General features: G+C 35.7%; 1 pseudogene; it reads left to right on the forward strand.

The window, feature by feature from the left end:
- Positions 1-5,524: 5,524 nt before the first annotated feature.
- Positions 5,525-13,825, forward strand: LOC126595248 (sucrose synthase 2-like; annotated as a pseudogene).
- Positions 13,826-15,490: the final 1,665 nt, after the last annotated feature.

A 15,490-nucleotide genomic window follows, 5' to 3' on the forward strand; every position in this document is an offset into this window, starting at 1 on the left:
CCCTTCCATTACTGCCGTCGCTCCCTTTCTGTTTCTTCTCCTTCCTGCAATTCCGTGTGATAATGGTTTTGTGGTACGCAACTCTCCTTGTCATCATACATGCAAGTCTATGAATTTTTATAAGATTTTATTTGCAAATGATCGATATGCCACCTATTCTTCAATCTTTAAAATTTTCAAGGACATCAAAATGTTTTCCGAATTGAATTTAAAATTTACACAAAAAGAAAAGAAACAATGAGAGAGGGAGAGAGGAGGAGACCAGAAAGGAAGGGAAAGAGAGGGAGGGTGTGGCGGAAAGAGGCAACGCGGGGTAGGGATCTGCTCTACTGAGTCGGGTTGTCGGGGCAGCTGTGGGAGGTAGTTCTTTTTATGGATAAATTACATTTTACCCTTTCATGTTTGTGATCGATTTCAATTCTTTACAACATCTTTAAAACAATTCATTTTCAAACATTTACTTATCATTATTTCAATTTCATACATCCATTATAAAATCTGTTAAGTAAACCGTTAAGTGATGACGTGACAAATATGAAGTCCCATTTATGTTGACGTGGCTACCACATTTGTGCCACGTAGCTAAACACTTAATAAAAATTTTAAAATATTAAAATAATTAATTAAAGAAAACAAATACAGAAATCCCCTTCGTCCTCCCCACCCATCACCCACCGCCTTCTCCCATCTCCCATCACCCACCCGAGCCCACCCCCTTCTCCCGCCTCACAAAAACTCAAAACGCAACACAAAAACCCTCCCGAACCAGTCTCCACTCCGCCTCTGAAAAAATCATTAATCGGAATCAGTGACGGAATCCCAGATTCCATGGAGACCTCTGCCGTTAAAAACCCTAAAACCCCTACTCCCAATTCACATTCCCCGACGTTTCTCCTCAACAACGGCTTCGGTGACGAGATCAAGATCTCTGACATTGAGATGGTCACGATCCAGACTGTCTCATACACCAGCCTCAAGGACCTCCTCCCTACACCTCTCTGATATCTCTCTCCTCTTTCTCTCTCTAAAAACTTGGTCACAACAAAACCCACATCCCAGAATACGATTCTGAGCTCCAATGTCTAAGGACCCGTCTCAGCCTGACCCAGAAACCATGCCATTCTTCGAAGCTTTCAAGAAGTTGAAGCATTTGAAGCCATTGGAGCCGTCCCTGGGCTTGCTGTAGCTGAGTCGACTCGGCCATTGCTGCAGCGAAGTCCAGAGTTGTAAGTAGGGTTTTTGAGGCCTTGGGTGTGGATGACGAGGAAGGTGGCGGGCTATCTCTCTCTTCTCACTCCTTCTCTCGCTTAACTTTTTCGAATGCGGGGATTTCTTGTTTTTTTTTTTTTTTTTTTTAGAGTTTTAACGAAAAGCCCACAGTACTGTTCACTTTAACGAAAAATCACATTTTTACACTAAAAAGTCAAACCTGCTACTATTCACTTTACCATTTATTTTGTCCTTATCATTAAAACTCAAAGTTTTCAAACCGTTTTCATTAGTTTTCCTTTTTTTTTCCTTTAATTAATATTTTAATTTTTTTATTAAGTGTTTAGCCACATGGCACAAATGTGGCAGCCACCTCAGCACAAATAGGGACCCCATATTTGCCACATCATCACTTAACGGTTTACTTAACAGATTTTCTAATGGAAGTATGAAATTGAAATAAAAGTAAATGTATAAAATTGAAATATTTTAAAGATGTTATAAAGAATTGAAATGAACCCCAAACCTGAGTAGGTAAAATGTAACTTACACTTCTTTTATTTCTCCGTTTCCAGACTTTTTTATGTTTAATTTTATATTCTTAGAAAACATTAAACTGGGTTTTAAATCCAATTGTAAAAATATAGAACAGATGACAGATTTCAATGGCAGTAGCACGAGTGACGTGGTGCTGAAAAATCTAACTGGACTTGTTGACAGCTAAATTAAAGAAGTGGTAAACCTTGTTTTGGTTTGTGGTTACATGTATGTTAAAACTTGGTTTCCAATTTTCACTTAAGAGTTCAATATATTTACATTACTCACTAATCCAGAAACTGACTTCTTTATTAAAGGAGGAAGGGACATACATTAAAATTAGAAAATACATACAATGTCTGCTAGGGTTTTTATTCTAGTTTTATCCATAACCGTACATGTATATATATAATAAACTAGCTACTTCCCCTGTGCCCAATTTTATTGGAAGAGCTTAATTACTAATGTTTTATACTAGCATCTCACCTTTCCCCTTTATTTTATTTAAATGATGCTGCAAAAGGTAAAAATGGATTTGAAATAAGTCCCGTGCTTCTTAATTAGAAATAGTGGTATCCATGTATCTGTGCGGCCTTGTACTACGTAAGAACGCGGAACAATCTTGATCTGGAACTTCAATTTTGCATATATCCGTGTCCTTTGGAATTGAACAAGAACTGACTGGTTTCTTGTCATGCTTACCATCCTTATTTACTGGATTTGAAATAACCTCCTGCCTGTTTCTGGGTGGTTCTTCACGTCTTTGGAGTATCAGAAACAAACGGTGAATGACTTTCACTAGGAGAAGGATTAGAAATTTAGAGTGGCATGTTTATGAGAGAACTTAGAAATTAAGGACAAACAAATAGAGATATTAATGTTATTAGTATAAATTAAGGCTCCTCATTATATAGCAACGAGTTGCACAAGATTCCACCCCTCTTGCTGGTCCATAAAAGGAGGAGGACTTGCATACATGCTCATTCTCTCCACACAGGGCCCCACTCTAACGACACCGATATTATCTTCAATTTTACCACCTACCCAACCCGTCTGATATGGGGTTTTACCATAAAAAACCTCGATATTAATTAAAGTGGGGTAATCATATTTAAACCCATGGTTTTCTTTTTCACCCACCGATGTGGGATTTTAACAAGTAGCACACTTGCATCCCTGTAGATTCCATATAATCTAGGAGTTGGTTGCATTTTATTTGGCGTCAAACATACTCTAGGTGAATGAGCTGCATGGTGATAGCTCATGCATGACAAAGAAGCTATCAGATGTTTGTTGCTGCTTCTGTATATCTGCTATGGATATGCATGATCGATGTATATAGTCTGAACCTGTCTAATTAGGTTTGTAATAAAGTAAGAAGTTTCTTAAAAGTTTTTACCATTAATTAAGGGTTGGTTTGATAATGATCATTTCATTTTTAAAATTTTAGTTTTTTTTTTAAATAAAAACTGAAAATTGAAAACAAACAAATAGCTCCCATGATTTGTCCTGTTTCAATCATGCAAGTGGAATATTGAAAGAGAAGAGCCATGCACTAAATTTTAAAATATATACGAGGTATTGATAGACATATATAAAAAAAGCTTTACATAGAGTAAAAATTAGTGGTTTCATTTTTATTTTGGTAACAAAGGGTGGTGAAGCACCTCCAAACTAGTTAAAAGAGTTATTACAAACAATTCAAGTCCTAGTGACCCTTATCACATCATTAAAAAAAATGAGTTCCAATCCATTCTAAAAAATAGCACTCATGATTCATGTTATAGCTCAAATTCGCAAGGCTGTATGCCACCATATTCTTCTCTCTGTAGATTATAGTCCTCTATGCGTCTTATAAATTATACACTGATCAATGATGTTGGTAAGAGATCATGAAAGCTTGTTTTAGTAATAGTGCTAATTGAACTAACTTGGAGGTTCATTCTAGTTTTCGCATAAGCATAACCACATATATATATATATATTTAAAATAACTAATTCGATCGTATACAATAAGGTTGTATGTCGCATAAGCATAAGCATATATTGGAAGTAGCTAGTATAGGTATTCTAGTTATAGTTTGATCCAATAATCTTTCATATTATTTTGATTTATGTTTTAAAAAATCGAAAAGTACAATTGTGCTTCTCAAATTTTACAGACTATTCGGAGTATATGCCGATATGAATCAACATATTTTTATGGAAAACTGTTATTAGCATTCTAAAAATCTCATTTTACACTCCTCATGAATGCAAAATAAGATTTATAGAGTGTTAATAGAAATTTCCTTTTTTAAATTTTGGGACTATAAAACTTTTTAGGTTCTTCATTACCAAAAAAATATGATATCAATACAAGTTGTTAATTGTTTCAAATGCCCCTCACCAAATATCGATAAGTTTTTTAATTTTAATTTTGGTAATTTTACACAAGGCATGTAAATGTTGTTTTTATTTTAAATAAAATTGTAGGGAGGCCGTAATTTCATAAGGCTGCAGTCCAGTTCACAGCCATAGGGATCTCCAGGGTCGGTCCAGAGATTTTTGAGGTCCGGGGCGACGTAAAAAAAAATGCCCTAACTTTATGTAAGAAAATTATTTATTTTCACACATAAGACATCGAAAAAATTATACTTAGAAAAATACTTCAAACTCAATAATTTAGAAACACAGAAAGACTAATTTATTTTGTATTGAGAGAGGGAAACAAAAAAACTGCGGGCTTACAAGTAGATAGATGATGAGTTTTGTTTTCCATTTGAACTTTGAATGTGTTTTTGAATTATCGTGAGGTGTTTTTTTCTTATTTACTAAACTTGTCAATACTGGACTAAAAAATAATGATGTTTTCGAATCTTTAATTAATATGTATTATTAATGAATGGGTACTAAATTAAACATTTTGATGACACGTCATATAATTTGCAAATTTGGTCTACGTATTATTCTTTGTTGAAGATTAGACTTGAATTAAAACGAATATTTAAAAATAAAAACCCACATAGCTACTAGATAGTAACTAAAAATAAATTACCAACCAAACAAAAATTTGTAAAAATTGAAAAGGATAAACATACACATAGCATTTCGAACTTAGGACCACTTGTTAATTTTAAACAACAAAAATCATTGTTTCTAATTAAACTTTTTGATCCTTTAACCAAATTTTCTAAATTTATACTCTTATAAAAAAAAATTTGTAAAAAAAGGAAAGTAAATAAGCACACATGATGTTTTAAACCCAAGACCTCCTTATTATTTTCAAATGACAAACCACCACTTCTAGTTAAATTTATGTGTCTTTGAATCAAATTTTATAAATTTATAATCTTATAAAAACATATGTAAATATACCACCCTAATAATTTTGGTGCCCCTAATTTTTTTAGGCCCTGGACGGTTGCCCCTCCTGCACTGGGCCTGGGCCGGCCCTGGGGATCTCATCTCCACCTCGACGCCAAAAGTTTCCGTTATGATTTCAAATCGCAAGGGAAGAAGCGTCAGGACTCCTCCAGAGGCATGCATGCAGCCGCTGAAACACCGCCAGGTGCCCCTTCACATTTATCTTCACTCCTCTCTCTCTCTCTGATCACAGCAAAACAATGGCCGTTTTGGTTTCCTTCCCTCTCGTTTTCCTCTTTCCCAATTTATATTTGCTCTGCGCCCCTCCTCTTCTCCTCACCTCTCCTCCTCACCTTCGCTTTCACCTCTCTCCCTTTTCTGATTTGCTCCGCCGTCAACCTCTTTCGTCTCGCCGGAGCCTCCAGTCTCAGCCATGCGCAACACCATTCAGGGCTTGAGTGGGGTTTTGAGAAAGTTGATGTTTTGTTGTGTTGGAAGGTATGTTGCTCGAGGCAATGGGATTCTGCAACCCCATCAAATGATAAACGAGCTCGAAAACGTGATCATGGAGGATGAAGGCATGCAGAAGCTCAAAGATAGCTCCTTGATCAGCAAAGTCTTACAGGCTGCTCAGGTCAATTTCCTACAATTATTGCTACTGTTTTTTTTTTCTTTTTCTTTTAGGATATTGCCCTAGTATCTGTTTGTTTGTTGAGAAATTGACAAGTAAATGTTTCAATTTGAAGTAATTTTTCATTATTTGGGACCAAGAAAGCAGAAATCTTCATTCTGCATGGTTAATGAAAGTTGCATTTGTTGTTCTGGTTTTCTTAGTTTGGTCTTCGCTTGTTATCTAGGAAGCAATTGTTCTGGCTCCTTTCGTGGCTTTTGCACTTAGGCCTGGTGTTTGGGAGTATGTTCGAGTTAATGCGTATGAACTCAGTGTGGATCATTTAAGTGTTGCTGAATATCTTCGGTTCAAGGAAGAGCTTATGGACGGAGAGTAAGGGCTCTCCTGTCTTAATCCTTGTTACTGAATTTGTAATTTATGCCGAGTCTTTCAACTTACGTATCTGGAGTAGCATTACATGAATGCAGTCTTAAAATGAAATCATTGTCCTAGGTGCAACGATAAGTATGTGCTTGAACTTGATCTGGAGCCCTTTAATGCATAATTCCCTCGACCAACCCGCTCGTCGTCAATTGGAAATGGGGTTCAATTCCTTAACCGTCACTTATCTTCAGTTATGTTCCGTAAAGAAAGTTTGGAGCCTCTTCTCGATTTTCTTCGTACACACAAACATGATGGACATGTAAGTTTGAGTTTGCTATGGGCTTTGCATGAATGAACATTCCACTTTTTCAGTTATCATGCTAATTCTTTTGGCCCCTGGGTTTATTTTACTGGTCGTCTTTTCTTTGCATTCAGATTTAGAGGGAATTGGAGAGATTTCATAGTGTATTAGAAATTGATTTTAAAGAATTTGAGAAAGTTGAGGAATTAGAGGGAATTGGAGAGATTTCATAGTGTATTTTAAGTATCCACAAATCTCACCCCTTCCCATGAGATTTCGAGGGAATTGAATCAAAATTTTATATGGAATCTCTACAAATCAATTAAACTCCATAAAAATCCATGGATTTATAAATACATTAAAATCTCTCACATTCTCAATTGAATACACCCCCCTTAGTGTAAGACCTAAAGCCATATTTGAAGTAATATGACAATAAGGTTGTGAAATACTCGTACCTTTGGACTGAATAATATTAGTTCTAAAATTTTGTGCAGGCAATGATGCTAAACGATCGGATTCAGAGCATACCCAGACTTCAGTCTGCTTTAGCAAAGGCAGAGGAATATCTTTCTAAGTTCCCTCCAACTACACCATATTCTGAATTTGAATTTGAGTAGGCGAATCATCTAATTTCAACACTTTGATCTCCACTCCTATAGAGGGATAATATGATTGCTTTAGCCGGTACCTTTAATCTTTATATTTTGTGCAGCTTACAAGGAATGGGATTTGAGAGAGGGTGGGGTGACACAGCACAACGGGTGTCATAGATGGTGCATCTTCTCTTGGAAATTCTTCAGGCTCCTGATCCCTCTACCCTGGAAAATTTTCTTGGGAGGATCCCTGTGGTGTTCAATGTTGTCATAGTGTCGCCACACGGCTACTTTGGCCAAGCTAACGTCTTGGGTTTGCCTGACACTGGAGGGCAGGTATTGCTTACATTTGACTATTTAACATCCAATTGTTTGTTTTGGGTTCTTCCTTTCCTACATCTTTATATATGTCTGCTAGAATATCAATAGGTCCAATAGTTCACGAATCTTCTCGTCCTAAACCCATGAAAATGTTTTATGTTTTATAGAAAACTTCATTTTAATCCCTAAATAAGATTGCTTTTTCAATAATACCGTATGTAAGATTAAAAACTAAAAATAGTCCTCCATGTCAGATTATAGTATTCCATGTCACATTTAATCATTTTTTAATAAATTTATTGCATTTTTAGTTTCCCTATTTACCCTTATTACTCTCTTAAAACCAATTAGAGAAACAGATATATAATTAATTTTTCAAGAATGCTTAATTAACTAGATCCATAATTAACATGTTTGTTATAACATAAATCTCCATGTGTTATTCCAATCAAAGAACCCAGAAAACTTAGAAACCATGATCAAACAAAAAAAGCCATAAAACTTACAAACCAAAAATCTCGTTGTATTCGGAAGAAAGAAGAAAAAATGGTCTTTTAGATGCCAAATTGACGGTGAATCCAGAGATAAATGAAAAGAAAATACAAATTGAGAAAATAGAATGTGAAATCACAACTTAATTGACCGTACCAAATTAATCGGACATACACTATATAGTACCTAACCGACCATACCAAATGGATAAGACCTAAATGATTAAGGTGCATTCATATAGGTACTATGGTTTAGGTGCATTCATATAGGTACCATGATTTAGGTGCATTCATATAGGTACCATGGTTTAGGTGCATTCATATAAGTACCATGGTTTAAGTGCATTTGACTTGGTACTATGATTTATGTGCATTCGACTAGGTTATATGATTTAAGCACATTAGGACATGGTTTAAGTGCATTCGATTATGTAAAATATATGATTTGGCTATTTATATTTCCTCTATGCTTTGAATGGTGATAATGAATAATTTGAATTAGGTATTTGTTAATTCTTGTAACGTATCACTAATATTTTTTTGAATTATGTTTATCATTTTAGAAAGTCAAACAATAATCAATGCCAAAAAATATGGAGCAAATTAAAATCAAATATTTAATAGGGGCATTATAGGAACCAAAAAAACGCATTAAATATTTAAAAACAAGAAAATATAAATTTTAATATTTATGCTCACAAGGAAATTTAGTCAAAGGACAATAATGAATATATAATCTAACATAAGGTTTTAATTGAATTTCAATCTTTATCAAGGATTAAAATGGAGAAACCCCTATCTTTTATTACTGATGGCAGGTTGTTTATATACTGGATCAAGTGCGTGCCCTGGAGAGTGAGATGCTTCTTAGAATACAAAATCAAGGATTGGATGTTATTCCAGAAATTCTGATTGTAAGTTTGCTTAACTGAAAGTTCATGCTATATTAGTTGACATAAGGTGTTGTGTATATTTTATACTGTGTCCTGTCCTTTTACTTGATGATGGTAGGTTACCCGACTGATACCGGATGCAAAAGGGACAACATGCAACCGAAGATTAGAAGGAGTCAGTGGTACAGAATACACACATATCTTGCGGGTACCTTTCAGGACTGAGAATGAGATACTGCAGGAAATGGATTTCAAGGTTTGATGTGTGGCCTTACTTGGAGACCTTTGCAGAGGTAAGCAGTTAAAAGGATATAACTTGTTTTCTTTTTCTTTTTGGGTGTGCTCTTTTTTAATCTCCCCTTATTTCTTTTTCTGTCCCCTTTTTTACTGCCTGACTACTTCACTTTTATGATGCACACTGTTGGGTTCTGAATAACTACTTACGGGTTATACAACATACTCTTTTTCTCTTATTGTGTTATTTCTAGGATGCCTCGAATGAAATTGCCACTGAGTTGCAGCGTGTTCCAGATCTAATCATTGGAAACTATAGTGATGGAAATCTTGTTGCAACTCTGTTGTCGTATAAACTGGGAATCACACAGGTGAATTTTAGTTTTTAATTCATTATTTCAGATGCAACACAGAGATTGGTGGAATAACAGTGGGCTTATATTGGAGTTAACTTGTCAAAACTGAATTCTCCATGTAGTGCAATATTGCTCATGCATTGGAGAAAACAAAATACCCAGATTCTGATATATTTTATTGAGTTGTTCACGGGATTGATGTTTTTGATCCCAAGTTTAATATCGTCTCCCCAGGAGCAGATATGTGTATATACTTTCCATATTCTGACAAGGAAAAAAGGCTTACTGCTCTACATGGGTCAAATTGAAGAACTCTTAGCCCATCTCTAACCGAATGGTCCAGAGGGCCAGAGGGCCGAAAATAGCCCTAAAACCGTCTTCAACCGAGGGCTAGGCCAGAGGGTTCTGGAATCTGGGAGGCCCCACGGGACCGGAGAGGGCTGGAGGGCTGGAGGGCTGGCTGCTTTCGGCCAGCCAGCCAGCCCCAAGCTGGCTATTTTTTTTTTATAATGTTTTCCTATTGCTGTCGGTTATAACCGACAGCATTAAAGAGATTCTTTTTTTTTTAATAGTTTTACTATTAGTGTCGGTTATAACCGACACTAATAGTTTGAAATTTTTTTGAATATAACGGCTAGCTGAGTCAGCTAGCCGTTGCAGCTAGCCGTTGGGTTTTTTTTTTATTTTTTTTTATTTTAAACATTTCTTTTCTTCTATAAATATGGTGAAGTTCTTTCAATTCTTCACTTCATTTGCAATATTTCCTTCTTCAATATTTTTCAATATTTCCTTCAATATATTTCTCAATATTTCCTTCAATATTTCCTTCAATATATTTTCCAATATTTCCTTCATCTATAATATTTGTTTCAATTTTTCAATATTTCCTTCAATATATTTTCCAATATTTCCTTCATCTATAATATTTGTTTCAATTTTTCAATATTTCCTTCATCTATAATATTTCTTCACTTCATTTGCAATATTTCCTTCAATATTTCCTTCATTTTTTTCAAAAAAAATGGCCTCATCTGCAATGAAAGGTAGGGCTTGGACCCGAAAAGAAGATGAAGCTCTTTGCAAGGCTTATAGATGGATCTCAGAAGATAGTGTGAGGGGGATTTCTCAAACAAGTGAAGGTATTTGGACTCGTGTGTCCAAAAAATACTTAGAGTTCTACGAAGGCACCATTCCACCGAATACCCGAAACCACGAAAGTTGTTCTTCAAGATGGAAGAAACATCTTCATCCAAGTTTGAATAAATGGCATTAAGCACTATTAGCAGCAGCAAGTAGACATGAAAGCGGCGCCAATTACTATGACGAAGTTAGTGTTTTTACAGTTTATTTTAAATGTTTAATTATATTACATTTAATTTTTGTAATTATATGTCATTATATTACATTTAATTTCGTGAATTAATTTCCTAAAATTTTTTTAATTATATTTTCTAGGTACGCCAAGCGGAGGAATTGTATATGGAGGGCAGCTCAAAACCCTTTCAGTTTCATGGTTGTTGGGAAATTTGTAAAGGGTGGGTGTTATTTGAAGATCCACCTCAACATAGAGTGGATCCTTTGGAAGCTACATCCCCATCTGTAGATATGAATGAAGATGGATCTCCTACCATTCAACAAACAAGGGTAGAAAATCCGACTCCATCCGAAAGTTCTTTACCTAGGGCTATGGGACGAAACAAGGCTCGAAGGTTGAGGGAAAAGGCCAAGGCAAATGTTGATTACGCCGCTCAACATGAAGTGGCGGCCTCATTTCGATTACTGGCGGAGCAAAATGCGCTTGAGGCAGAAGAAATGAAGTGTAGACATGAAGAACGAGCCAAACAAATACAAGAAGAGATTGATGATAAGAATATGGAAAGGAACACTTCGAATTACACTCCAATGAGTAAGGCCTATTTTGATAGGAAAAAAAAAGAAATTATGTCTCGGCGGCAATTGTTTACCTCTTACTATACTCCTACAATGGCGGATGATGAAGATGATATTGATTATGGATATTAAATTTAAGTCGTTGTAATTTTTAAATTTAAGTTAATGTTGTTTTTAAATTTAATTTGTAGTGTTTAAATATAAGTTGTTGTTTTTAAATTTAAGTTGTTGTAGTTTTTAAATTTAAATAATAAATTATGTTTGGCCCTATGGCCCTTTGGCCCTCGGTTGGAGACGGTTTTTTGTGACAGGGCTAAAATGAGCCCTTTGGCCCTCTGGCCCTCGGTTGGAGACGGAGGCAAATATGACACTGTACTGTTCATTAAAATATTAATATATTGGGGAATCTTGGAGGGCCAGAGGGCTCAAACGAGCCCTCTGGCCAGCCCTCGGTTAGAGATGGCCTTATATGGTGCTGAGCAGAACGACGAGCATATGTGAGTATCTTCTAATGTTAAGTAAAGAACTTCTGAAAAACAATTTAAGGCCATCTCCAACTGATGGCTGGCCAGATGGCTCGTTTTAGCTCTCTAGCCCTCCAAGATTCTCCAAGATATTAATATTTTAATGAACAGTACTAGGCCATATTTGCCTCCGTCTCCAACCGAGGGTCAGAGGGTCAGAGGGCTCGTTTTAGCCCTTTCACAAAAAACTGTCTCCAACCGAGGGCCAAAGGGCCATAGGGCCAAACATAATTTATTATTCAAAAACTAAAACTTAAATTCAAATCCAACGGAGTAGGAGTAGGCATTTACGTTTTATGTTTTTAAATGTTTTTAAAAATGTTGTTTAAGTTTCATGTTGTATAATTTTTATGTTGGTTAATGTTATTTAATGTTGTTTCATATTGTTTAATGTTGTTTCATGTTACTTAATTTAATTTAATGTTGTATAATGGCTTAGGAAGTTATAGGAAAAAAAATAGAATTTAAAAAAAATATGAAACAAATTTTGTGAAATAGAAGTTATAGGAAAAAAATGGAATTTTAAAAAGGCTTTTTATATTAACACCCTACAAAATGTTGAATGCACCCCACATTAAAATTTAATATTAATGACTTATTTACTCTATTATGCAATGACAATTTTGACCTTATTAGGTTTAAAAAATAATAAAAAAATTTATAAATACACCCCAAATCACTTTTAACATATTATTTATGTACTTCAACTATCAAAACCCCTCTCACCCTCCATTGTTGAATAAAACCCTAAGCAATGAAACTACAAACATGTTGATTGAAAAAAATTATTTTTGACAAATGGAACGCGAAATCGGTGTTTCGAAAACTTTGAAATCATTATTATTGTTATTGAAAAACGTTCAAATGAACCTAAATTTTTTTTCAAATCATTCAATTTGAAATAATTTAGCAAACTAACGTTCAAATGGTTTGAAATCATCCGGCAAAATAAAAAATGAGTGTTATAAGATTTGAGAAATGTGGGGTGTATAAAAAATGTGAGGTGTGTGTAGAAAACGTAAGGTGTGTATTAAGAATGTGGGGTGTGAGGGTATTATGGAGAAGGAAGTAGGGTGTATTAAGATAATTTTTAATTGAAAAAGTAAATGTGAGGTGTATTAAGTATGTGGGGTTTATTCAACAAGTTGTGGGGTGCTAATATAATAAGCCTTTAAAAAAAATATGAAACAAATTTTGTGAAATAGAAGTTATATGAAAAATTTTGTAAATAAAAAATAATAATAAAATTGTAAAAAAACAAAACAAATGCAACGGCTAGCCGTTGCATTTGAATTTTTTCTTAAGAAATCCTGTCGGTTATAACCGACAGGATTAACAAAACATTAAAAAAAAATAGCCAGCCATGCAGCCAGCCCTCCAGCCCTCTCCGATTCTATGGGTCCCTCCCAGATTCCAGAGCCCTCTAGCCTAGCACTCGGTTGGAGACGGTTTTCGGGCTATTTTCGGCCCTCTGGCCCTCTGGACCCTTCAGTTGGAGATGACCTAAGCCTCTTTTGAGTGGTGTTGAGATTTTATAGATATCAAGGTTGCAACTTACATGTACTTCATTTTCAACACTCAATCGTCTGATACTCATTTGATGGTGATGCAGTGGGATGTTGAGTGATAGATCAAAGCCTATTGTCTTTTCCATGGCAAAACTTGATAGAGTGAAAATTTTAACTGGACTTGTTGAGTGCTATGCTAAGAGCGCCCAGCTAAGAGAAATGGTAAACCTTGTTGTGGTTGGTGGTTACATGGATGTCAAGAACTCTAGGGATAGAGAAGAAATTGCAGAGATTGAAAAGATGCATGACCTCATTAAGAAACACAACATGAGTGGTCAGTTCCAATGGATAGCAGCACAAATGAACCGTGCTCGTAATGGTGAGCTCTTCTCGAGATAGTCAGTATGCAGTACGTCATGTATATGTATTCGGATGAAGTTCATTGCGATTGTTTTATCATCTTCACCAACCCGGTTATCTGTTTCAGCTTTAAGGGTGGCCCTTAGACTCTTTGCAGTGAGGTGGAGCTTCACGTCTTGAACCCACTTCAGGTAGTTGCTTCCAGATACTTCCAGAGCGGTAAAGTCAAGTTTGTTAAGGTTCAACTTGTTGTTGCAATGGAGTGATCAAGATCATAGACATTATTATAGGATAAACATCCATAGTCAAAAGCAGAACAGTTAGATTCTCTAGACATGTTTTGGCTTAAATTAAGCATGAAAAACTTTGAATTTCATGAAAAAACTTCAAGTCTAAAAATAAATTATTGTTTTAATCGGCTGGGTTACAAGACAGGTAGTGGAAGTAGGTAAGTGGACAGTTCACATGCTGGAAACCCAAAGTTTTCCGATATGTGTGTTTCGACTGTAGGTCAAGTTTCAAAGCTCGAACCCTTGCAAGATTCTTCTGGAATCTTATGTTTTCATGATGAAAACATTTCCTCAAAGATTCAATTCACCACAATTACAACAGTAGTATTATAATATAATTGCGAACAGTAATTTAAGTAGAATATACAATTCGGTGATCGAATATTATGGTTCATGCTCAGTGGTGAATGTTAGCCTGAAAAAATATCGACAATTCAAAACGCGTTTTCGTAGAACCTGGATTGCGATGAGAAATCTTGTGAACAAGTTTGTAGCAGAATATGTTTTAGTTCCTTAGCACAGTTTCATGAACGTGTGCGACAAACAAAGAATAGAGAGTTGAGGAATTTCTGTGATGTGTCTTTCCCAACACTTGTGCCTTTATTTATAGTAAACTGGATAGGATTTCTTGCCTTGCAAGTAATACACTCATAAAGGGATAAGATTTTCTAGTGTCCTAAATACAATCCACTAATGATTTACACAATCACACACATGTTGGAATTTATGTCACAATAGCTAAAACAATTATATTTCGACACAAAACTAATGCACTTGTTGATACACTCTCTAGTTGAGGTAGACCAAACCTTTGTATGTAAAACCCACTTATGTTAGAAAGTATATCAAATGTATCAATTTTATGAGTCTATTTTTTTTTTTTTTAAAGAATAGCATTACTCTAAATAAAAAAAGAACCCCTTGTAATTTTGGCTTTAGGTCTCATTCTGCGTTGGACCGACACTCGTATGGAATTACAAATTTCATTCACAAGTCAAAGTACAAAAAGGAGAGAGAAATGTAGAGTAAATTACAGAACTATTTTATATCCAACTAATAATGGTCAGATTCTGAGGGACAACTCGGTGGTATACATTAACCACCGGCGACTTTCGCAGGGTCAATCCTTATTGGATGGCCCCGGAAGTCCTGCCTATTGGAAATAAAATAAAGTAAAACGAAAAGAAGATGCATATACATATATGCAAGCGGCGATACATATATAAAAGATCACTAGCTAGGAGCTTGATAGATTCATGATTTCCTTGCCTTCTGCACGAAGATATACAACTGATGAAGCTAATTGGGTCGACCATGCTTCCTGGTACCAAATTCAGTAATCACCACTCCGCCGTAGAGCTCGGCCGCCTCGGTGCTAGTGAGAATAGCAGTGCCCGTTTTTCTATGAACATTATTAACAGGCCTTTGCATCAGAGTCCGACTCTGCTGATCGTGATGAGCTTCGTTGTAATTGGCCATCCTGTGGATCTTGGCTTGTGGATAAAAATGTTGTCCTTGATGAAAAGGAGGAGGAAGAGGAGGTCTAGTAGTAGTGGTGATCATCTTCTGCGGCCAGCTACAGTAATACTCGTCAGCTGCCACGTTCGTGCTATTGTTGTAAAGCACGCCGTGGCAGTCCTC

Source organism: Malus sylvestris, chromosome 13 (genome assembly GCF_916048215.2).
Source record: "Malus sylvestris chromosome 13, drMalSylv7.2, whole genome shotgun sequence".
NCBI classification, from domain to species: Eukaryota; Viridiplantae; Streptophyta; class Magnoliopsida; order Rosales; family Rosaceae; genus Malus; species Malus sylvestris.